Source organism: Phacochoerus africanus, chromosome 9 (assembly GCF_016906955.1).
Source record: "Phacochoerus africanus isolate WHEZ1 chromosome 9, ROS_Pafr_v1, whole genome shotgun sequence".
Lineage (NCBI taxonomy): Eukaryota > Metazoa > Chordata > Mammalia > Artiodactyla > Suidae > Phacochoerus > Phacochoerus africanus.
This window is the reverse complement of record NC_062552.1, coordinates 53,306,508-53,329,922: the sequence shown is the minus strand read 5'-3', so window position 1 is coordinate 53,329,922 and position 23,415 is coordinate 53,306,508. Positions and strand designations below refer to the sequence as shown.

At 41.1% G+C, this 23,415-nt stretch overlaps 1 protein-coding gene, 1 long non-coding RNA gene, 1 other non-coding gene and 1 pseudogene across 7 annotated transcripts in view; 3 read left to right on the top strand and 1 right to left on the bottom strand.

Moving 5' to 3' along the window:
• The window catches only part of AP3B2 (adaptor related protein complex 3 subunit beta 2), a 91,729-nt gene extending 76,842 nt beyond the window's left edge, over positions 1-14,887 (bottom strand). For 2 of the 3 annotated variants that reach the window (XM_047795934.1, XM_047795935.1), the window contains exons 1-2: positions 14,391-14,887; positions 14,225-14,285 (exon numbers count right to left, since the gene is read on the bottom strand). The gene's annotated coding sequence lies outside the window, so the exon portion shown is untranslated. The remainder of the gene's footprint in view (positions 1-14,224; positions 14,286-14,390) is intronic. The other variant, XM_047795936.1, reaches the window with a different exon arrangement.
• Positions 28-1,015, top strand: LOC125135634 (protein NDRG3-like; annotated as a pseudogene).
• A 67-nt stretch (positions 14,888-14,954) lies between the features above and the next one.
• LOC125135494 (uncharacterized) lies at positions 14,955-21,807 on the top strand. Of its 3 annotated transcripts, none has more exons than XR_007136977.1 (4): positions 14,955-15,083; positions 16,275-16,350; positions 19,268-19,415; positions 21,585-21,807. It is a non-coding gene; the product is annotated as an uncharacterized LOC125135494 (long non-coding RNA). The 3 variants fall into 3 exon arrangements; XR_007136976.1 differs by having other exon boundaries at positions 16,275-16,354; XR_007136975.1 differs by lacking the exon at positions 16,275-16,350.
• LOC125137044 (small Cajal body-specific RNA 15) lies at positions 20,698-20,824 on the top strand. The gene has a single exon (XR_007137352.1). It is a non-coding gene; the product is annotated as a small Cajal body-specific RNA 15 (non-coding RNA).
• Positions 21,808-23,415: the final 1,608 nt, after the last annotated feature.

Sequence of the window (23,415 nt, the reverse complement as noted above, 5' to 3'; positions counted from 1 at the left end):
TGGTATGGTCCACATTACTATAAAAGGCCTACCAAAAGGAAATAGACCAGTTATTATGACACACCATGACAATGGCCTCAATCATAAAGCCTGTTTCAATGTGTTCTTTTAACTTTGAGGATATGCAAGAAATCACCCAGCACTTTGCTGTCTGTCATGTGGATGCCCTATGCCAGCAGGAAGGTGTACCCTCTTTCCCAACTGGGTACCAGTACCCCACAATGGATGAACTGGCTGAAATGCTGCCTTCTGTTCTTGCCCACTCAAATCTGAAAAGCATCATTGGGGTTTAAGTTGGAAATGAAGCTTACATCCTCAGGAGATTTGCCCTCAATCATCCAGAGCTTGTGGAAAGTCTCATGCTCATTAACATTGACCCTTGTGCTAAAAGGCTGGATTAACTGCGAAGCTTCCACACTCTCAGGATTGACAACCAATTTTGTGGACATTATTTTGGCTCATCACTTTGGGCAAGAAGAGTTGCAAGCCAACTTGGACCTGATTCAAACCTACAGACTGCATATTGCCCAAGATATCAGCCAAGAAAACCTACAGCTCTTCCTGAGTTCTTATAATGGATACAAAGACCTGGAGATTGAAAGAGCCATCCTGGGACAAAATAACAAATCACAGGCATTAAAGTGTTCCACTTTATTGGTGGTCGGTGACATTTCACTTCAGCTGAGGCTGTGGTTAAATGTAATTCTTGCCTGAATCCTGTAAATACAACTTTGCTAAAGATGGCAGACTGTGGACTACCCCTAGTTCAGCCCAGGAAGCTCACCGAGGCCTTCAAATACTTTTTGCAGGGAATGGACTACATCCCATCTTCCAGCATGACTCAGCTCACCCGATCACGAACCCACGCAACCTCGAGCAGCATCGGCTCTGGAGAAAGTGCCTTTAGCTGATCGATCACCAGCAATCAGTCAGATAGAACCCAAGAATCTTCTGAGTCCCCTGATGTTCTGGACAGACACAAGACCATGGCGGTGTCCTGCTAAGCAGATGCTCCTCCCTGGACCATGCAAGTCCAACCTCCTTCAAACGACCACTCCATAATATAACACTTCCTCCAGCCAACTGGCATCTATCTTTAACTCCTGCATGGCCACTGATGCTCTCTCTCTCTTGTGTCCTGGATTTATCATCCTCTCTGCCTGCCCACTCCCCTTTTTGTATGTACCAAGAGCCACTTCCATGCCATTACTCTAACATTCCACATCTTCCTCTGCTCAAACCTCCATATCTTCTCTTGCCAGCTTTTCCCTGTGCTTTCCCAACTACGTATCTAAGATTCTTTGATCCTAATATGTGTGTGTGAGTGTGTCTGTTTGTGTATGCACAGTTCTGTGATTTTAGACATGCTTTCTTGTAGAGCTTCTGCAATAAAAAAAAGTCACACTCATTTTTTGCATTTCCAGTGACGTTTTTAGCGGAAATATGTAGATCAGATTTCTAGGTTGGGTAGGCCACTGCATTCTCTTTTCAATTCCAAATTATTCAACATGATTTGCAAAGTGACTTCAGGAGAAGGCAGCTCTGAGGGTTGTGGAAGATCGTAAGTGCTGTTTTGACTGTTGACTGATGGTGACAGACAGAAAGGAACCTGTTATATACAGAAGCAGGCTGGATGTCCAGCCATCTTCTCCTGTCCACACAAATTCACATATGCTGTTCTACAAATAAAAGGGAGGGAGATGTTCTCCTAGAAGCCCATAAACGATGAGGTTCTGATGCACTATGTTTTTCCCAAGGAGTGAGTGTGACTTAATTATTGGACTGTCTTAGCACAGAAATGTGGAAAAAGAAATTCCAGACCTCAGTTTTGTCAGAGCAAAATGGATGTGTCTGATACCACATACCACACGTCTGTAGGAAGCATCTCCCAGGGGAAATACTCTCCAGTCAATCACCCAAAAAGGGAGAGGTATGGCCTGAAAATTATGTATGATAAGAAAATGGCGGAGTTCCCGTCGTGGCGCAGTGGTTAACGAATCTGACTAGGAACCATGAGGTTGTGGGTTCGGTCCCTGCCCTTGCTCAGTGGGTTAACGACCCGGTATTGCCGTGAGCTGTGGTGTAGGTTGCAGACGCGGCTCGGATCCCGAGTTGCTGTGGCTCTGGCGTAGGCCGGTGGCTACAGCTCCGATTCAACCCCTAGCCTGGGAACCTCCATATGCCGCGGGAGCGGCCCAAGAAATAGCAACAACAACAACAACAAAAAGACCTTTTGTCTTTTACAAAAAAAAAAGAAAGAAAAAAAAAGAAAATGGCTAGAGGAGATGGGATTAAGATGGCAGAATAGAAGGACTGGAGCTCATCTTTTCTCATAAAAACAACAAAATTACAACCAAATGCTGAACATCCTTCAACTGAATGGACTGGAAACTTTCAAAAAGATATCCTACTCCAGAAGACAAAGAGGAGGCCACATCAAGAGGTAGGAGAGGTGATTACATAATATAAGCAACCCCATACCTCCCAGGTGGGAAGCCCACAGACTGGAAAGTTACTTTATCACAGAGACCCACCTACAAGAGTGAGAGTTCTGAGGCCCACATCAGGTCCCCAATCCTGGGGATCTGGCATTGGGAGAAAGAGCCCCCAGAGCATCTGGCATTGAAGGCCAGTGGGGCTTGTGTGCAGGAGCTCCACGGGACTGGGGGAAACAGCAACCCCATTCTTGAAAGGCACACACAGGCTGCCATGTGCACTGGGTCCCAGGGCAAAGCAGAGGCTCCATAGGAACCTGGGTCAGACCTGACTGCAGTTCTTGATGGATCTCCTCAGAAAACAGGGGGTGACTGTGGCTTGTTGTGGGGGAACGGCAAAGCTTTCGGGAATATTCATCAGCATGTGTTCCTCTAGGGGTGGCCATTTTGGGCAAATCTGGCCCCAACCCATCAGCGCTGAGAAGCCCCAGGCCAAACAATAATCCAGGTGGGATCACAGCCCCACCCATCAGTAAATAGGCTGCCTAAAGACCCCCAGAGGCACACAGCCACCTCTAATCTCACTCAGACACAAAGCCCCACCCACCAGAGGGATAGGAATCAGCCCTACCTACCAGTGGGCAGGCACCAGTCCCTCCCATCAGGAAGCCTACAGCAAGCCCCCCTGTAGCAACTTCAGCCACAAGGGGGGCAGACATCCGAAGTAAGAGAGGCTACAACTCTATTGTCTGCAAAAAGGTCACCACATCAAAAACCTATAAGAATGAAAAGACAGAGAACTATAACTCAAATAAGGGAGCAAGAAAACACCCCAGAAAACGGCAAGTGATCTGGAGATTATCAGCCTCCAGGAAAAAGACTTTAGACTGAAGATGCTGAAGATGATGCAAGATATTAGAAAATGGCTGGAGAGTGAGGAACAGAACTAACACAATATGATAGTAATAATACACTTATTATCTGCCTTGATTTCAGCAGACTTAATAGAAGATACATGAAATTCAGACATAACCTGTTTCTCAGAAAGTTAATCCTGTGAACTTCCTTTTGGAAGAGGAAAAGGGCCATCTGTAAGGGCAGCCTGTCCAGGTGAAATTGTGTTTAGTTGCTGCTATTTGAGGGGGTCACAACCACCCAGAGAGCGTCACCAGGGAGGAGGGCGAAAGCAACTGCCACACAGCAAGGGCCCAGCTTTGAGGGCATCGAGATGTCAGCTCAGAGTTACACAGTCAGATCTTAAGAAGGTGCTTTTCAGACGGAGCATTCGCTTTCTGCTGAGACAGAGAATGCGTCTCTGCTGGAATATGACTTTTTACAATGACGAAATAAAGCTGTAGGGAGTTCCCACTGTGGTGCAGTGGTTAACAAATCCTACTAGGAACCATGAGGTTGCAGGTTCGATCCCTGGCCTTGCTCAGTGGGTTAAGGATCCAGCATTGTCGAGAGCTGTGATGTAGGTCGCAGATGCAGCTCGGATCTGGCATTGCTGTGGCTCTGGTGTAGGCCAGCAGCTATAGCTCCGATTAGACCTCTAGCCTGGGAACCTCCACATGCCACAGGTGCGGCCCCAGAAAAGACAAAAAGAAAAGAAGTAAAGCTGTATATGTCTCATTGTTAAAAAATAAATATTAAAAAATAATAAATAAAACATTAAAAAAAAATAAAATTGCACCCCCAAAAGTTAAATACCTAGAAATAATCCTGACTAAGGACATGAAAGACTTATATGCTGGGAACTATAAAACATTAATCAAAGAAATTAATGAGGATTCAAAGAAATGGAAAGATATCCCATGCTCCTGGATTGGAAGAATTAATATTGCAAAAATGGCCATGTTACCCAAAGCAACCTACAGATTCAATGCACTCACTATCAAATTACCCATGACATTTTTCACTGAATTAGAACAAACAATCCAAAAATTTATATGGAACCAATAAAGGCCCAGAATTGCCAATCCTGAGGGGGGGGAAAAAAAAAACTAAGTAGGAGGCATAACTCTCCCAGACTTCAGACAATATTACAAAGTTACAGTATTCAAGACAGTGTGGTACTGGTACAAAAACAGACATACAGCCCAATGGAACAGAATAGAGAACCCAGAAATAAACCCAGACACCTATGGTCAATTAATCTTTGACCAAGGAGGCAAGAATGTAAAATGGGAAAAAGACAGTCTCTTCATCAGGTGGTGCTAACAACACTGGACAGCTGCATGGAAATCAGTGAAACTATAACACACCCTCACACCATGCACAAAAATAAACTCAAAATGGCTTAACGACTTAAATGCATGACAAGACACCATCAAACTCCTAGAAGAGAACACAGGCAAAACATTCTCTGACATCAACCACATAAATGTTTTCTTAGGCCATTTTCTCAAGGCAACAAAAATAAAAACAAAAATAAGCCTCCTAATCAAACTGACAAGCTTTTGGACAGCAAAGGAAACCATAAAAAAAAAAAAGACAATATACAGAATGGGAGAAAATAGTTTCAAATGATGCAACTGAAAAGGGCTTAATCTCTAAAATATATAAAAAAACTTATACAACTCAACAGCAAAAAAGCCAACAACCCGATTGAAAAATGGACAGAAGACCTGAACAGCCATTTCTCCAAAGAAGATATACAGATGGCCAACAGGCACATGAAAAAATGTTTGGAGTTCCCATTGTGGCTCAGAGGAAACAAATCTGACTAGCATTCATGAGGATGCAAGTTTGATCCCTGGCCTTGTGGGTTAAGGATTCAGCGTTGTCATGAGCTGTGGTGTAGGTTGCAGACACAGCTCAGATTCTGTGTTGCTGTGGCTGTGGTGTAGGCCAATGGCTACAGCTCCAATTTGACCCCTAGCCTGGGAACTTCCATATGCCACAGGTGCAGCCCTAAAAAGCCAAAAGAAAAAAAAAAGTTCAACATCAGTAATTATTACAGAAATGCAAATCAAAACTACAATGAGATACCACTTCACACCAGTCAGAATGGCCATCATTAACAAGCCAACAAATAACAAATGCTGGAAAAGGTGTGGAAAAAGGGAACCCTCCTACACTCTTGGTGGAAATGCAAATTGGTACAACTACTATGGAAAACAGTATGGAGAAACCTCAGAAAACTAAATATAGAACTATCATATGACCCAGAAATTCCACTCCTGGGCGTGTATCCAAACAAAACCTTCACTGAAAGAGATGCATTCATCCCTATGTTCATAGGAGCACTGTTCACAATAGCCAAGACCTGGAAACAACCTAAATGTCCACTGACAGATGAGTGAATTAAGAAGATGTGGTATATATATATATATATATATATATATATATATATACACACACATATACACATGTACACATATATAATATATAAATATATTATACATAATAATATATATACATACACATACACAATGGAATATGACTCAGCCATAAAAAAGAACAAAATAATGCCATTTGCAGCAACATGGATGGAACTAGAGACTCTCATACTAAGAGAAATAGATCACAAAGAGAAAGACAAATATCATATGATATCATTTATACCTGGAATCTAATATACAGCACAAATGCACCTATCTACAGAAAACAAACAAACAAACCCATGAACATGGAGAACAGACTTGTGGTTGCCAAGGGGGAGGAGGAGGGAGTGGTATGGACTTGGAGTTTGGTGTTAGTAGATGCAAATTACTGCATTTGGAGTGGATAAGCAATGAGATCCTATTGCACAGCACAGGGAACTATATCTAGTTACTTGTGATGGAACATGATAGAGGATAATGTGAGAAAAAATATATATATATATATAAACCTGGGTCACTTTGCTGTACAGCAGAAATTGATAGAACATTGTAAATCAACTATAATAAAAAATTTTATATTTATATATAAATTTTATGTATATTATATATCAAATATATTTGATCCATATGATAATTATTCATATATCTATCCTTAATAAGTTATATATTAAATATAGTATATATTAAATATATTAATATAATCAATATATTATATTAAATATATGCTTATATATTATCTATATTTAATATGTATATTAAACAGGTTCTCTCCTCTCTATACACACATACACACATATGTATCTACCGATCTACATATAGAGATATTCAGATGCCCTAAACAATGAGGCAGCAACAATGAGAACTGAAGCCTTGTGATCCGCAAAGTAACTGAACCAAATATGTGCCTTAGATACTGGGTTTTAACACCTGAAGCACAGGCTTGTGCTAGTGGGAAAGCTGCAACTGAGGCAGGAGCCAGGAAAGGACAGCCCCTCCCATGAACTAAAACAATAAAAGCTCCAGAAAAGGACTGGCAGATTTAGCAAATAAAAATATAGGACACCTGGTTAGATTTGAATTCCAGATAAACAACAAATATTCAAGACATACATACTAAACAATTACTCCTTGTTGATGAGAAATTCAAATTTAACTGAGTATCCTGTATGATATCTGGTAAACCTACCCCAGAATGAAGTGAGAGGACAAGTCATGAATGTGTTTTAGAGGATGATGGCTCTGCGCAGGGACAGTAGCAAGTACAAAGACTGTGAGGCAGGAACACGGTTGGCATATACGAGGAATAAGAAAGCTGGAATGGCTGAAGTGGTGAGAGTAGGCAGGACAGTGGCAGATGGGTTGGAGAGGCACTCTGAAGTAGAGATCTCATAGGCCTTGCAGACCATGGTAGGGATTTATGATTTTATTTTAAAGTGTGGTGAAAAGTCATTGGGCAGTTCGGCACAGGAGCATGACTGGTGATTAATAGGATTACGCTAATTGCTGTGTGATGCAGAGAGAAAAGGGTAGAAGCAGAGTCCAGTTAGGATGCTCAGGCAGCAATCCAGGCAAAGATGTTGGTGGCTGGGACGAGGTTAGTAATTATATTAGGGGAAAGAAGTGGTCAGATTCAGTATATATTTTAAAAGTAGAAGTCATTTGCTGATAGAGACTGCGTTTGATATAGATTGCGTTTACAAAAGAGGCATCAAGGATGAGCCCAAGGTTTCTGATCCTAATGACTGGATGAATGCTAGTATCATAATAAGATGAGGAATACTATGGGAAGAGCAGGTTTGAGGGTGGCAGAAGTCAAAAGTTTAATTTTAGACTTGTTAAGTTTGAAATATGTATTAAACAGCAAACTAGAAATGTGAAGTTACGGTCTGGATATATGAGTATACAGTTCAGAGGAACTGTCAAGACTAAAGAATTAACTTGAAGGAGTTCCCATTGTGGCTCGGGGGTTATGAACCCAACTAGTATCCATGAAGATGTGGGTTCAAGCCCTGGCCTTGCTCAGTGGGTTAAGGATCTGGCACTGCCATGAGCTATGGTGTAGGTAAAAAAAGAATTAATTTGAGGTGCGTCAAAATTAAGATGATTAAAGTCATTACACTGGAGGAAACCAACAATAACATCAATGTAAATAGGACTGGGGTATCTAACCTTGAGGGTTGGGAGGAAAAGGAGAAGAATTAAGCAAACAAAAAGGAGAGCTAGCAAGATAGGAGAAAAAAGAGGAGTGTGGTATCCCTGGAACAACCAAAGAGAAGATCAAGAAGTGGAGAGAGAGCAACGAAAGCCCAGAAGTGGAGCAGTGGCTGCGGTTGTTACAAGCTATCCATAGACTAATGGGAATCATTCAGCAGAAAGGGAAAAACTGACCATTCAGAAAAGAGAGAATGAATGGCAGGATCACAGTCCTTGAGTGGTTGGGAGGAGAGGGAGTCTAGGTCACGGATGGAGGGACTGGGAGTAAATAAGAGCCTAGACTGATCTATACTAACAGGAGGGAAGATTAAATGGGACAGTCAGGAGGGTGGGTAGGTAGGGGCAAGGGGAGGACTGATGGCTTCTATTTTATCAATAAGAAATCAAGGACATAAGAGTTCTGATGAGAGAGGTGGAAAGTGTAAAATGTTCTCCTGGAAAATTAAAGAGTTAATTGACAGAAAAAAATATCATGGTATCTTTAGGAGAAATCACATATTTATAGTAGTGAATCTTCATGTTCAAGGTCTTGATGCATGTTTCCATTATTTAAGCCTTCCTTTTTGTTTTTCAGAACTTTCAACAAGTTTTCTCCGTATAATTCTGTCCCTTCAAATTCAGAAACAGTATCTGGGTGATGAGCTTTTCAAAGCTAAGTGACATGAGGGTACAGAGTTTAAAAAAAAAAAAAAAGAGCCAGATTTTTGTGTTCAAGGGGTTATAGCATCTGTGTGTCTAGGTATGTCCCTTTATAGTGGGACTATAGCAGATAGTGGGAAAAGAACAGAATGCAGGGGGCTGATCAGTTTACTAGGAGAGTTCACAGCAGGCAACAGCCACTCAAGAAGAGGGGGACAAAAGATGCCCAGTAGCTTTCTCAGGAGCACCTATGCTCCTGCAGTCCTGATCATTAACCTGTCACTCGAGGACACTCATGTGCAGCTGCTGGAGTCACAGTGAAGTCCTGACTGGTTAGCAATTCTGTTTGATTTGGCTGTTCTCCTTGAGACTTTTCTTGATCTCCACTTTTAGAAACGTATCTAAAAGGAGTTAGCTGTTTGTTTTCTTTGTTTTTTTAATAGCGTAAAGCTACCAAATGTACTGGGATAAAGGAGAAGGGGTTGGGAGCATTGGTATACTGTTTCTAGCTAAGGAGATGACAGGCTTTTGATCCTTGGCTGATTCTATACAGCATGTAAATAATCTTAACAATAGTCCCTGTGTTTTCATTACAGAATAGCCTGAGAAATCTACTGTCAAGATTTTGATGGCTATGTTTCTAGGCTATCTTTTGTACTTAATGATTTTACAAGAGTGATACCACAAACTAAATTGTAAACTACTGTTTATTTTAACATCAATATAATATTAAGGAGTTCCCGTCCTGGCTCAGTGGAAATGAATCTGACTAGCATTTAGGAGGATGCAGGTTTGATCCCTGGCCTTGCTCAGTGGGTTGAAGAATCCGGCGTTGCTGTGAGCTGTGGTGTAGGTTGAAGAGGTGGCGCAGATCTGGTGTTGCTGTGGTTGTGGTGTAGGGCGGCAGCTGTAGCTCCGACTAGACCCCTAGCCGGGGAACCTCCATATGGCGTGGGTGTGGCCCCAAAAAGACAAAAGACAAAAATATATATATATATATATATATAATATTAAATTTTCTTTTGCAACATAAAAGTATCCCAGCTCTAAGCCACCATGAATCTTCAGATCTGCTCATGATGGTAGCTGGCTTCTGCACAGTAGCTAAACTCTCCGGGTGAAAAAGAAAACTCAGGCTGCTCATTTGTTATATCTATACTTTTTTTAACTAGAAATGAAACTTAAGGTAAAATGAAAGATTGAAAATAAAGAAGAAAGACAAAAAAGAAAAGAAAAAAAAAAAGAGGAGTTCCCGTCGTGGTGCAGTGGTTAACGAATCCGACTAGGAACCATGAGGTTGCAGGTTTGGTCCCTGCCCTTGCTCAGTGGGTTAAGGATCCGGCGTTGCCATGAGCTGTGGTGTAGGTTGCAGACACGGCTCGGATCCCGAGTTGCTGTGGCTCTGGCGTAGGCCGGTGGCTACAGCTCCGATTTGACCCCTAGCCTGGGAACCTCCACATGCCGCGGGAGCAGCCCAAGAAATAGCAAAAAAGACAAAAAAAACCAAAAAACCAAAAAAAAAAAAAGAAAGAGAAGCAGACAAACAGAGGTAAAGTGAAGAAAGGAGAAATGGTAACATTAACATCAGATAATGATATATTGGTTAGATATAAATTGAAAGCACTAGGAGTTCCTGTTGTGGCTCAGCAGGGTAAGAATCCAACTAGTATCCATGAGGATTCAAGTTCGATCCCTGGCCTTGCTCAGTGGGTAAGGATTCAGTGTTGCTGCAAGCTGCAGCATAGGTCACATATGTGGCTTGGCTCCTGCGATGCTGTGGCTGTGGCTTAGGCTGGAGGCTGCAGCTTCGATTCAACCCTCTAGCCTGGGGATTTCCATATTCTACAGGTGCGGCCCCCCTCCAAAAAAAAAAGGAGTAGTAGCAGAAGGAGAAACTGAAAGCACTAAACAGGAAAAAAGGTAATTTATAAAATGCACAATTTACAAAAAGGAGCATGCTGTCATAGTCCTATATGAACCAAAGACACAGCAACTGAATACAAAAACCTACCTTTAGGAAATGCAAGAAAAACTTGTCTAAAATATATTTAAGTTGGAAATTTCAATCACACCTCCTTTAGAATTATACTGATCAAGGAAATATATCAGAGAATTGAATTCTGAAATCAATAAATTTGAATACTAAAACCAATAAACCTGTGTAATAGAAATGTATGCAATTTCAAACATAAGTAGAAAATATGCATATTTTAAATGTCCATGGAATATGTAAACATTGATTATATACTTGACAAAGAAGAAAATCTCAATTTAATAAGCACAGGATCTAATTCTTTGTACACAGAAAAAATAAAAAGCTGATCAAAAACTTAAATATTTTAAAAATGTGATATCAAGTCCTGAATAACCACTGGATAAAAGAGAAAATTACAAGTAAAATTACAACATATGTAAAGAGGAATGAAAAAAGACTTTAAACTAAAAACTATAGAACAAATGCAAGCTGTACTCAGAGGCACATTTATGGCCTTAAAATATCTTCATTAAAAACAAAAGATTAAAAATGAAGGCACTTAGAAAAAACAAAGAATCTTAGATTCATATCTGGAAGTTAGAAAAGAATAACAACAACAACAAAAAAAGAGTAGGAAGAGGAACTACCATGAAAAGTAAAATTGAAAAATAGAAGACAATAGCAGAAAAATACACTCCAAAGCTCGTTCTTTGCAGAGTTCAACAAAATGGACAAATCCCTTGTGAGCCTGATTTAGAAAAAAAGAAAGCAAAAATACTAAGGTTAGAAATGAGAAAGTAAACAACCACATGTGCAGAACAGATTTTTAAAATCACAAGAGAATTCTATGTCTAACACAACAACTAATTTGAAAAATCTTTTAGAAATGAATGGATTCCAAGCAAAGTATAAATTATAACTGATCCCAGAAAAAGTAGAAAAGATCGGCAATTCAATTACCGTAGAAGAGAGTAGCTTAAAACCCACAGATAACAATGCTTCATATAACATAATTTCACAGCTGAGCTCTCTGTTCAGCCTTAAAAAAGATAATTCTAAAGTTACTTAAATTACTTCAGACCACAGAAAAAATGTGAAATGCTTCCTAATTTATTTTAAGGCATCTCATATAATTTTAAATTCCAACATCTGATTAATGTAGTACCAAAAAAATCCTATATACCAATCTCACTAATAAGATATATTCTATATAAAATATCAATAAATGGAACCCAGGAGTGTATCAAAAGAATAATATACTTTGGACAAAGAAAGCTCTTCAGAATTCCTATCAGCATTTTAACAGGCATTGTATCAAAACCTTTTGTCATAAACTTTTATCTTAAAATCGCTAAATTTTCCTATCCTGGAACATGAATAGCTCTGTTTACTTAAGTCCTTCCTGTCTTTCAATACTTATTTCTTATAAAAAGTCTTGTACATCTTTTGTGCAGTGTATTCAGATTGGATTCCTTTTTAAACCCTATTTTATCACTAGCATATAAGAAAATTTTAAGTTTTTTCAGGCTGGGGTCAAATCAGAGCTGCAGCAGCACACCTACACCACAGTCACAGGAATGCCAGATCCAAGCCACATCTGCAACCTATGCTGCCCCTTGTGACAACTCAGGATCCTTAAACCACTGATTGAGGCCAGGGATCAAACCTGCATCCATCACAGATACTAGTCAGGATCTTAACCCACTGAGCCATGACAGGAACCCCAAAAACTTTCAGTTTCTATACTGAATTCAGCCACCTTGCTGAACCATTTAGTTTGTCATTTCATTATCCTGCGTCATCTAGAAAGAAGATCATATAATCTGAAAATAATGTTTTTATTTCTTCCTTCCCTAATTTTTTTTTTTGTCTTTATCTTGTTTTGTTGCATTGGTTAAAAAGTCTAACACCATGCTGAACGTTAGTAGTGAAAGTGGGTATTCATTTTTTCCTGACTTTAATGGGAATGTCTCCAAGTTCCCACTATGGTGCAATGGATTAAGAATCCAACTGCAGGTCACTGTGGAGGCACAGGTTTGATCCCTGGCCCAAGAACTTCCATGTGCCAGGGGTGCAGTCATAATTTTTTTTTTAAGTGAGTAATGGGAATGTTTCTAGTGTCTTACTATGTATAATGTTTACTAGAGATTTCCGGTGCCTTTTATCAAGTTGCTATTTATTCATTCCCATTTTGCTGAAAGTGTTCTCTCCTTTTTCCTTTTTTTTTTTTTTTTTTTTTTCTTTTTCAGCTGCACCCTCAGCATATGAACGTTCCCAGGCCAGGTATCAAATCCAAGCTGCAGCTGCAACTTATGCCACAGCTGCAGCAATGCTGGAGCCTTAACCCACTGCACCACAGCGGGAACTCCTGAAAGTGTTCTCTTTTAAGTCAAATTAGATATTAAATTTTTAAGACATTTTATCAGTTGAGATGATGATATAGTTTTAAACTTCTAAATTATTAACAGAATTAATAGCAACAGATTTTCTAATATTAAATTATTTCATAAACGCTTTCTTGTTTCAAATGGAGTACCCCGGTGCATTTGCTGATATTTTATTTCAGAGTTTTGTATCTATGTGAGTTTAGTCTCTAGGTTTTTTTTTTCCTTGTGCTATTTTTGTCAGGTTTTGCTATTAAGGGGGGATGTTAATAATACAAGTTGAATTACAATGAGGTATCATCTCACACTAGTCAGAATAGCCATCAACAAAAAAATCTACAAATAACAGATGCTGGAGAGGGTGTAGAGAAAAGGGAACCCTCCAACACTGTTGGTGGGAATATAAATTGGTGTAGCCACTATGGCAAACAATATGGAGGTTGCTTAAAAAACTAAAAATAGAGTTACCATATAATCCAGAGATCCCATGCTGCTACCAGCATATATCCAAAAGAGAGGAAATCTCTAGTTCAAAAAGATACATGCACCCCAAAGTTCATAGCAACACTGTTTACAATAGCTAAGACTTAGAAGCAACTAAATGTCTATCACAGGTGAATGAATAAAGATGTGGTACATATAAACAATAGAATATTCGGAGTTCCAGTCGTGGCTCAGTGGTTAACAACCCCGACTAGTATCCACGAGGACTCGGGTTTGATCCCTGGCACCACTCAGTAGGTTAAGGATCTGGCATTGCCGTGAGCTGTGGTGTAGTTCGCAGACTGGGCTCAGATCCCTTGTTGCTGTGGCTATGGTGTTGGCCAGCAGCTACAGCTCCGATTCAACCCCTCGCCTGGGAACCTCCATATGCCATGGGTGTGGCCCTAAAAAGACAAAAGACCAAATACATATATATATATATATATAGAGAGAGAGAGAGAGAGAATATTACTCAGACATAAAAAGAATGAAATAATTCCTTTTGCAGCAACACGGGATGGATGTAAAGATTATTATACTAAGTGAAGTCAGCCAAAGACAACTATCATATGATATCACTTATAAGCGGAATCTAAAAAACCGACACAAATGAACTTAATTATGATTAATTATGAAACAGAAATAAGACACAGATAGAACACCATTAGAGCAGAGTTAAGAGAATGGAATTAGGCAGCTACAAGCCAAAGAATGCCAAAGATTGTGGGATGGACCACACCAGAAACTAGGAAAAGGTAAGGGCTTTACCTAGTCTCACGGGAAACACGATCCTGATGACCCCTTTTTTTCGGACTTCCATCTTCCAAAACTGTGAGAGAACAAATATCTGTTGTTTAAAACCATTCAATTTGTGTTACTCTGTTATGACAGCCTAAGGATACTAGGACAACAGCAATTTTAATTTCTAATTTACCTTCCCGGTCCCCAAAGTGCCATAGCCACAGTCCAGTTCAGGACTACTTAGGCGCTCAATCCTGTCCTTGGTAAAGGGATGAGTAAACTTCCATCAGTCCAGTAGTCAAGAATTACCAGGTATTTATGAGCTACTGCTGTGAGATGCACAACCAATGCAGCAAATGACAGCCATTACTGCAACAAGATATGGACCCACATTGATAAACGAATGATAGTAAGGTACTAAAAACGGCACGGGGAGGTGGAGCGAAGCGAGAAACGAGGACAGCTGGGGGCAGAGGGGCTTCGATTTCCCGGAGGACACCGTTGTGAGAATATGGTTGTTTTTTGAGGAGATGGAGTCTACAAGCTGCTCTCTCAAGCCCTGCTGAACGGGTCCCATGGCCTGTCCCCACCGCCATGGACACAGCAGCAACAACCTCCCACACTGCGTGCCTCCAGTCGACCCTACAGAGTGGGGAGCAGCCCATTGAAGTGGCGTCATCTCCTAATCTTTTACGCGCCTGCGCGGCGCCTCGACGCGACCCGCCCCCTCACGCTGTTGCGTGGGGCCGGACTTCCTCCAGCGCCCCGGAAGCCGAGACGACCTGTTTTCCGCCTGCTGGGGAAGGAATTGCCACCGAGATCGGACACGGTAGGGGAGGTTGTTTACACGGCGTAAAGTGAGGCCGAGTTCCGGCCACCCAGCAGGGTAGGTGACAGCAGCGTCCTTGTAGGCAGTCAGTCTGGAGTATAGGGCTTCAGAGGATGCGGCGGGGAACCGAAGTAGAGGTGAGGGGTCGAGGTATCTGTCGCCGGGCCAGGGCCACCAGCGAGGAAGGGCTCATTCCAAACACATTGTGCTTACCTTTCTCAACTTCGTGTGAAAAACGAGCTTGGTTGCACATGGAGCTGTCGTAGGGATAAATGTGGAAGGGAGAAGTCCACACTCAAAAAGATTAAGAACAAATTTCAGTAGGCGAAATTTCACATGGGAAATGCCCTTTGTTGCATGAGGTATGTAACGTGAAGTTCTATACAAACCCAGACGTTCTAAGACGGCTTGAGGCAGCAGCTCAGGTTGCATTAATTGGAAAAAGTACACCCTCAGTTAGTAATAAGTTTCCCGAATCAGCCAGCAAGTTCATTTGGTATTACGGTGGAACTGAGCTGTATAGGTCATACCCCTCCTTTCCTCTTAAGCGCAGTGTCTGAGAGGAGACAGGCTGAAAGTTAAACAGATTATTATTGACAGAAACAGGACTAGAAATGAGATTTCTTCATTTCCAACCCCAAATTCTTTCCTTCACATCGTACTGCCTTCGCTTTTTATTTTAAAAAATTATTTATTTATTTATTTATTTTTGTCTTTTTGCCTTTTCTTGAGCTGCTCCCGCGGCATATGGAGGTTCGCAGGCTGGGGGTCTAATCAGAGCTGTAGCCGCCGGCCTACGCCACAGCCACAGCAACGCCGGCTCTTTAACCCACTGAACAAGGACAGGGATCGAATCCGCAACCTCATGGTTCCTAGTCGGATTCATTAACCACTGGCCACGACGAGAACTCCTTTGCTTTTTATTTATTTATTTATCTTTGCCTTGTATTTATCTTTGCTATTTATTTATTTATTCTTTTTAGGGCCCCACCCTCAGCATATGGAAGTTAAGTTCCTAGGGGTGGAATGCGAGCTGTAGCTACTGGCCTGCCACAGCCAGGGCAAAATCCCCACCACATCTGCGACCTAGTCTGCAGCTTACTGCAAGGTTGGATCCTTAACCCCCTGATTGAGGCCGGCGATCAGACTGCATCCTCTGGAGACTATGTTGGGTCCTTAACCTGCTGAGCCACAATGGGAACTCCTCATATTGTCTCTTTGGATTACTAAACAGTTTCTCTTTTGCAGGGACATGAGCCAGAATGAAGATAGTAGTGGTGTATATGCATTTGGGTGCAGCAGTAACTAACTCATCAAGGGCAAAGTCAGTATGTGTCTTTTTAGGTATTCTGTAGATGGAGATGAGTCTTGTGTTGCTTCAGTCATTTCCTTTTCAGCAATGTAAATCTAGTAACAAAATGTGAAGATGAAATATTCAGTACCTGTTACATACCTTTATGCAGAAAGGCCTGGTATTCATAAATATATGCTCACCAAGGAAGACTTACAACTACTTATCATATGAGTTCTCATTATGAATATCTCTGTAAAATTCTGTGGGAATGTTCACCTGAAACACTGTCTGAGTCAGAAACTAGCTATAAAGAACTTATAATTAGCCCTGAAGTCTAGGTCAGATCCTGTAGAGTACAATGCAGTCACACTTCATCTGTCTCCTTAAGTAATACTTGTTTAGTGCTTGTGCTGTTTAAAAGTTTTGTGCATTGTCTTTATTATCTTTCTCATACTATTAGATGGAAAAGTCTTGTAGCAAAGTGGGCAAGCCTAAGAGGTTTAGAAAACAACCCAAACATAGGCCAATATTGAAAAACTGTTGGCATCACATAGGGGAAATCTTTCTACTGAGGAACTCATTTAACCAGATGTTCATTGTGAGGGAGCCATTATTACTGTATATAAATTATTGTTAAACTTTTTGCTCTCAGAGCTCCCTTAAAAATTACTGAGGACACCAAAGAGCTCTCATTTAGGTGTGTCATACATATCACTGTTTATGGTATTTAGAAATTAAAACCGATAGTGTCTTTGAACACAAGAATATGCATGCACACACTCTGTTAGCTGTCAGAGTGAAAGGATCTCAGGGGCCCTCACAGGCACCAGACTTTAAGAATAACTGCTCCATGCAAATACTTCAAAGAAATTTTAGATAGTGTAGACAGATGATTGCTGTAGCAAGTGATTGTGACATGAGCAGAAGAGTCAACTTAAACAAGTAATAACAGGGACAGTCTTGTATTTCTTTAATGTCTGCTAGAATTATACCAAGTTCATAATCATTACATAAATAGGTAATTGGTGTTGAAAATGCCTTTTTTTATAGACATCTTTGATACTTACCTGTAGTTATTTGGGAGAAATTGCCTTGAAGTTCTTTGCAGGGCTGGAGACATAATTTTCTGGTTTATCGTAGTGAAAAGGGAAGTTTTTATTGCGGCCAGCAGTAACGAGCCTGACTAGTATCCATGAGGATGCAAGTTCAATCCCTGGCCTTGCTCAGCGGGTTAAGGATCTGGCATTGCCGTAGCTGTGGTATAGGTTGCAGACACAGCTCTGATCCCACGTTGCTGTGGCATAGGCTGGCAGCTGCATCTCCAATTCAATGCCTAGCCAGAGAACTTCCATATGCTGCCGGTGTGGCCCTAAAAGGCAATAAATAAAGTAGTGAAATGTAGGATCCCACTTTCTGAAATTTTTAGCCCTCCATCAACTTTTTTAGAAAAGGATGAAATTTCAGTAATGAGGGGTGCCTCTGTCTGATTTTCACCCTGTATGTAATACATAAATTTAGCCCAAGTTGTTTGGGGGAAAGGGTGGTTGTTTGGCACTGAACTACTGTATTGTTGCTTTGTATCACTTGTGAGGAAATCTTTCCCATAAAATGATTTTTAAAATACATTTGAGAAGCAATCACCTGTGATCTTTGTAAATTCCTAAATTTTTCATTACCTTGACAGCATATAATTTCCTCCATAAAGTCTTAGATCGGCGTTCCCATTGTGGCTCAGTGGGTTAAGAGCCTGACTGGTATCCATGAGGATGTGGCCTTGCTCAGTGGCTTAAGGATCCAGTGTTGCCATGAGCTATGGGGTAGGTTTCAGACTTAGATTGGATCTAGCATTGCTATGCCTGTGGCATAGGCTGGCAGCTGTAGCTCTTATTTGACCCCTAGCCTGGGAACATCCATATGCCATAGGAGTGGCCCTGAAAAGAAAAAAAAAGTCTCAGGTCCTAAGACCAGCAGATAGCCACAGAGTCATATGGTGCCATAATATCAAAACATCTATCAAGCTTAGGGCCAAGGGGGTAACTTCCACTTATCACCCTCCAGAGCATACGAACCAGAGCATTTTAAATATACATGTTGTAGATCTTTGGGTTCTCTCAAGAGTAGTCAAAAATATGAATGTGTCAGAGGTTCTTCCCCATCCCCTAGATTCTTCTCAGCTCTCTGCTCAGATTTGAAGTCACCATGGAGCACTCTTGCTAATGTGATTATCAGATCCTTAGATGTATTGGAACAGAAGAATGGTTAAGAATCACTTGTCTTTTTTTTGTTGTCCTTTGTATTTTTAGGCCCACACCCATGGCATATGGAGGTTCCCAGGCCAGGGGTCTTATCGGAGCTACAGCCGTCAGCCTACACCACAGCCACAGCAACATGGGATCTAAACCATGTCTGTGACCTAAACCATGGCTCACAGCAATGCCGGATCCTTAACCCACTGAGCGAGGCCAGGGATGGAACCCGCAACCTCATGGTTCCTAGTCAGATTCATTTCTGCTGCACCACAATGGGAACTCCCACTTGTCTGTTTTTAACGTCTCCCTGCTCCTGCCAATACACACAAATTTGAAAGCTACTTTCTATTTTTTTTCCTTTTTTTTGTCTTTTTGTCTTTTTGCCTTTTCTGGGGCCGCTCCCTTGGCATATGGAGGTTCCCAGGCTAGGGGTCTAATCAGAGCTGTAGCCGCTGGCCTACACCACAGCCACAGCAATGCGGGATCCGAGCCGCATCTGCAACCTACACCACAGCTCACGGCAACGCCAGATCCTTAACCCACTGAGCAAGGCCAGGGATCGAACCCACAACCTCATGGTTTCTAGTCGAATTCATTAACCACTGCGCCACGACAGGAACTCCGAAAGCTACTTTCTATTAAAGAAGCTTTTCTTTTAACTTGAAAGACAATTATGTGTGTCTCCTTTTTCTTTTCAGGTATATGAGCTCTTTTAAAGGAGAACACGTGGTTTCCATGTTCTGAGCTTCTGAGATTGTGAAGGCATAACTCCTTTGATTTGCTTACAGCCAAGTGGAGTTGCACAGCTCATGGTGGCAGTATAGCCACTTAAGTATTCTAAAGGAGGTGAGTGTGTGGCACTTGACCTGGGAGAGGGAAGAATTAGGCAGTGCTTCTAAGAAGTGACTTTTGAGCAATACAGGGATTACTTAGGTGGGCCAGAAAGGGGAGGTCCATTCTAGGTGCCTAGGAATCTGTGGCTGGTTTATAATTTGTATAAAAGATACTGTCAAGTGTCTTTTCCAGAGCTCTCTTCTTATTTTTTGGATAGTGCTTCTCTTGTTTTCCTTCTCTCTCATTGTCCCCTCCCCCTTAATGGGGTGGTATTTGGGATATGAAAGGAGGTCAGAGGGTAGAAATCCTTCTGAGTGGCAGAATGATAGGATGGCTTTACCAAGAAATAATGTATATACTCAGTGAACCCATCCCTGAAAACTAAGTTCCTGCTTTGTTTAAATGCATAACTGGGAAGCCTCAATTTTGTTGGCTGGATGCTGACCCAGCGAGTAGATTATATTCTTGTCTCCAGTCCAGTCTGTTTGAATACGAGGACATCTCTTAAGCTGTTTTCAAGAAGGGACCCGCATTTAGGTTAAGGAATGAGCACAGGGGAGACAGCAAGATTAGAGTCCAAGTTCCTACTACAAAAACATTTTTATTGGCTATGTCTGGGTGACTGCATGTTGTTTTAATCAGCCGTAAGCTGTTTAGCTGAATTTGCATAATTCAAATAAATGATAGTTTAATTCCACCAGGATTTGAGTGAGGTGGAAATAGAGCAGAAAAACCTGATCCTGTCAAAGTTTGGGGAAATGAAGAAAAAGCAATCAGTTAGTGGGTTGGGCTTCATTTTTTTCTGGGGAATAGCAGAAAACAAGCTGTGAAGTAGTAAGACATGAACTAGCCCCTGTTGAGTATCATTTTGGAAAAGTTTGGGGCATTTTTTCTGACTTGGGACATTGTACCCAGCTCATTGTTATGCTCCTTCCAGGAGACTTCCTGACAGAAAAGATACTGACTGGGTGGGATCTTTCCATCACAAACTGTTATCTTGCATTTAGATTCATTACCCATTGGTTGCAGTGAAGCACGCAAATGTAAGAGTTGAAATCTCTTAAAACTTGAAATTATAGTAGCAATAAATTACTATTCCCTTAATATCTTCACATGCTAGAGGACAGCATTTTATCTTTTTTTAAAATTTTTTGGCCACACCTGTGGCATGTGGAAATTCCCAGGTCAGGGATCAGACCCGCACCACGGCATTGACAACACTGGGTCCTTCACTGCTATGCCCCCAGGAAGCTCCTAGAGGACAGTGTTTTGAACATTGGATTGTCAGGTTCTTCTGGAGGCTAAGAAAACAGAGTCCTTGAAGTCAAGCCGATTCTGCTTTTAGCCTCCTAAATGAAAAGGTAGATAGAACAGGTCTTGTTTGCAAGATGAATTCAAGACCTACTTTTCTACCAACAGCAATTACACACTTTCCATTGTCTTCTGTAGAAAGTAGCAGTAGTACATTTACAGATGAGCGAGGATGAAGAAAGACATAGTGAACTCATGAGCATCTTACTCTAATTGATGGGACCGTGACTAGAACTTGGCAGTTGATGAAAGCAGAGGAGAGGACCTTTCCTGCAGTGCAGTCTTTATAGGAAGTTTTCTGGTAGCTAAACCTCCTTAGATAGAAACCAACATGGTCTCATTTATAGAATGTCACATCATGGTGAATTGTGCCAGGGGCAGCTGTCAGTGTGTGAGCCGTATAAAATTGTGATTTAACAAGTTTTGGAGGACGAGAAGAGCAAATTGATGACCAAGCACATGTGATTGCATATTGTTGTTTGAACCATCAGGAAGTCAATTATTAAATATAAACTTTTCCAAATAAAAGGCAATTTCATTTTATCAGAAATAGTATCATTTTATAACCCCAGTCTCTAACCAACCTTCCAATCTCATCTAATAAGGGTGACTTAAATTCTGAGTATTCTGAATCACTAAACCTGGATTAGTTTCCACTAGGATTCTGTGATTGCTTTCCAGATTCTCTTTTCCCTGTAAGGGTGGGGAAGCCAAAGATTATGTTAAAAACTTGCTCAAGAGTTATAAAGTCATACAGGTAAAGCTAAGGATAGAACAGATTTTGATTTCTCTCAACTGTCCAATGTGAGGGATTGTGACTACAATTGTCTGATTTTTAAAGAAATCTTTTTTTTGTTTGTTTTTTGACAGATTTATCAGCAGGTTGCAGGTGAACATGGCCTTGAGGTAAATCCTGCCCCTTGTGAAATTTAGTTTCAGCAGATTGTTCTTGGCATCTTAAGGAATTAGAATATTTTACAAACAATCAAAAGTTTTGTTTTGGTTCTTTTTTAGACTTGCTTTTGCTTCTTGTAGAAGATGAGAAACATGTTTAAACAAAGGTTCTTTATGCTGAATAAATAGGTTGCTTGAAGTTGGTCATCTGCCTTATTTAAATTAAGTGAATTTTGGAGTTCCCATCGTGGCTCAGCAGAAACCAATCTGACTAGCATCCATGAGGATGCAGGTTCAGTCCCTGGCCTCAGTGCGTTAAGGATCCGGCATTGCCATGAGCTGTGGTGTAGGTCACAGACTCAGCTCAGAATGGCGTGGCTGTGGCTGTGGCGTAGGCCAGTGGCCACAGCTCTGATTGGACCCCTAGCCTGGGAACCTCTGTATGCCGCGGGTACGGCCCTAAAAAGACATAAATAAATAAAGTAGATTTTAAATGTCAAAGCTAATCCTAGACTGTTTTTCCTTCATCAAATAATCTTATTAAAACCTTACAGATGCCTAGTTTTTATCCATTTTATTTATCCATGTTATATTACATGTGAAGTAAAGCCTATTAGAACCCTGAATTCATTCACCGTGCCTTGCCTTATCTGTGATGTCCTACTTCCTACTTGGTAGTTTTCTTTTTAAGTAGCTGAGAACATTTAAAAATATATACATACATATATTTTAATCGTTTGTAATTTGAACCATCTCTGTGTTACATTGGTTGTACCTTCCTTATTTCAGGGTAGTGATCCATGTTGGGAGGGCAGAGGGGTGTATGTGTGTGCAAAGAGCTTCAAGACTGTCAGGTTGGGTTGTGAATTCAAGACTCTGAACTTCTGTGTATACCAGCAGGCTGTTTTGGGTAGGAGATAAGGTGTTTGTTGTGTCAGACTCGAATGTACTAGGAAACATGAAAGGTTTCGAGTGAAGTTTCTCTGTTAACACAGAATCTCAAGTGATGAGATCAGGGGCACATATGTTTAGAGATGCATCCATGGGGCATGACACTAAATTATCTGAGAATTGCTTCATAATTGGAGTCACTTCCTCTGCATCTTGACCCATAAGCTTGAAAATGCTGTGTGTGCAGAGCTGTATGTGGCAACCGGAAACTTGAACCCACTGGGCTGGGCAGTGAGGTCACAAATTGGCATGAGAGGAGTGAGGCAGGATGCCCAAAAGCCACGGGCTGGAGACCACCTCTCCCGCCAGGACTCAGCTCTGCACTTGGTGGGCTGATGTTTTCTCTTAAAAGATTGTTATGCATTTGCTATATGTCATGCAGTCTCGTGTTTGTCATTAAATTTCCCATCCTGTTAAGACAAGTATTTTTCTATTGTTTAAAGGGAACCAGAAGCCAAGGGAGATAACGTGACTTTTCTAGGGTCATAAGGCAAAGTAGCTGCAGAGTAGCAAACTCAAGTCTTCTGATTTCAAATCTGGTTCTCTGTACATTATAAAACAGTACCTAGAATCAGTCGAAACTAATGTTTTCTATTTTTTTTTTCCAGATCTATCCCTCCACCCCCTGCCCCAACACACACATAATGAAAGCAGCACTCTTATTATTATTTATGTATGAGCTGCTGTGTGACACTAGGAAGCATGTAGTGCGTAGTGTTGCAGTTTTTTTCCCAATCTTGCCATCAAGCCACAGGTGCCCGTCTCTTCCTTTATACTCCCTCCTCTCCAGGTTTTTCCATCTCCTGGTGGTAAGTCTTTTGCTATAGTTTGAGTAAGCCCTGCCATTCCTCACATG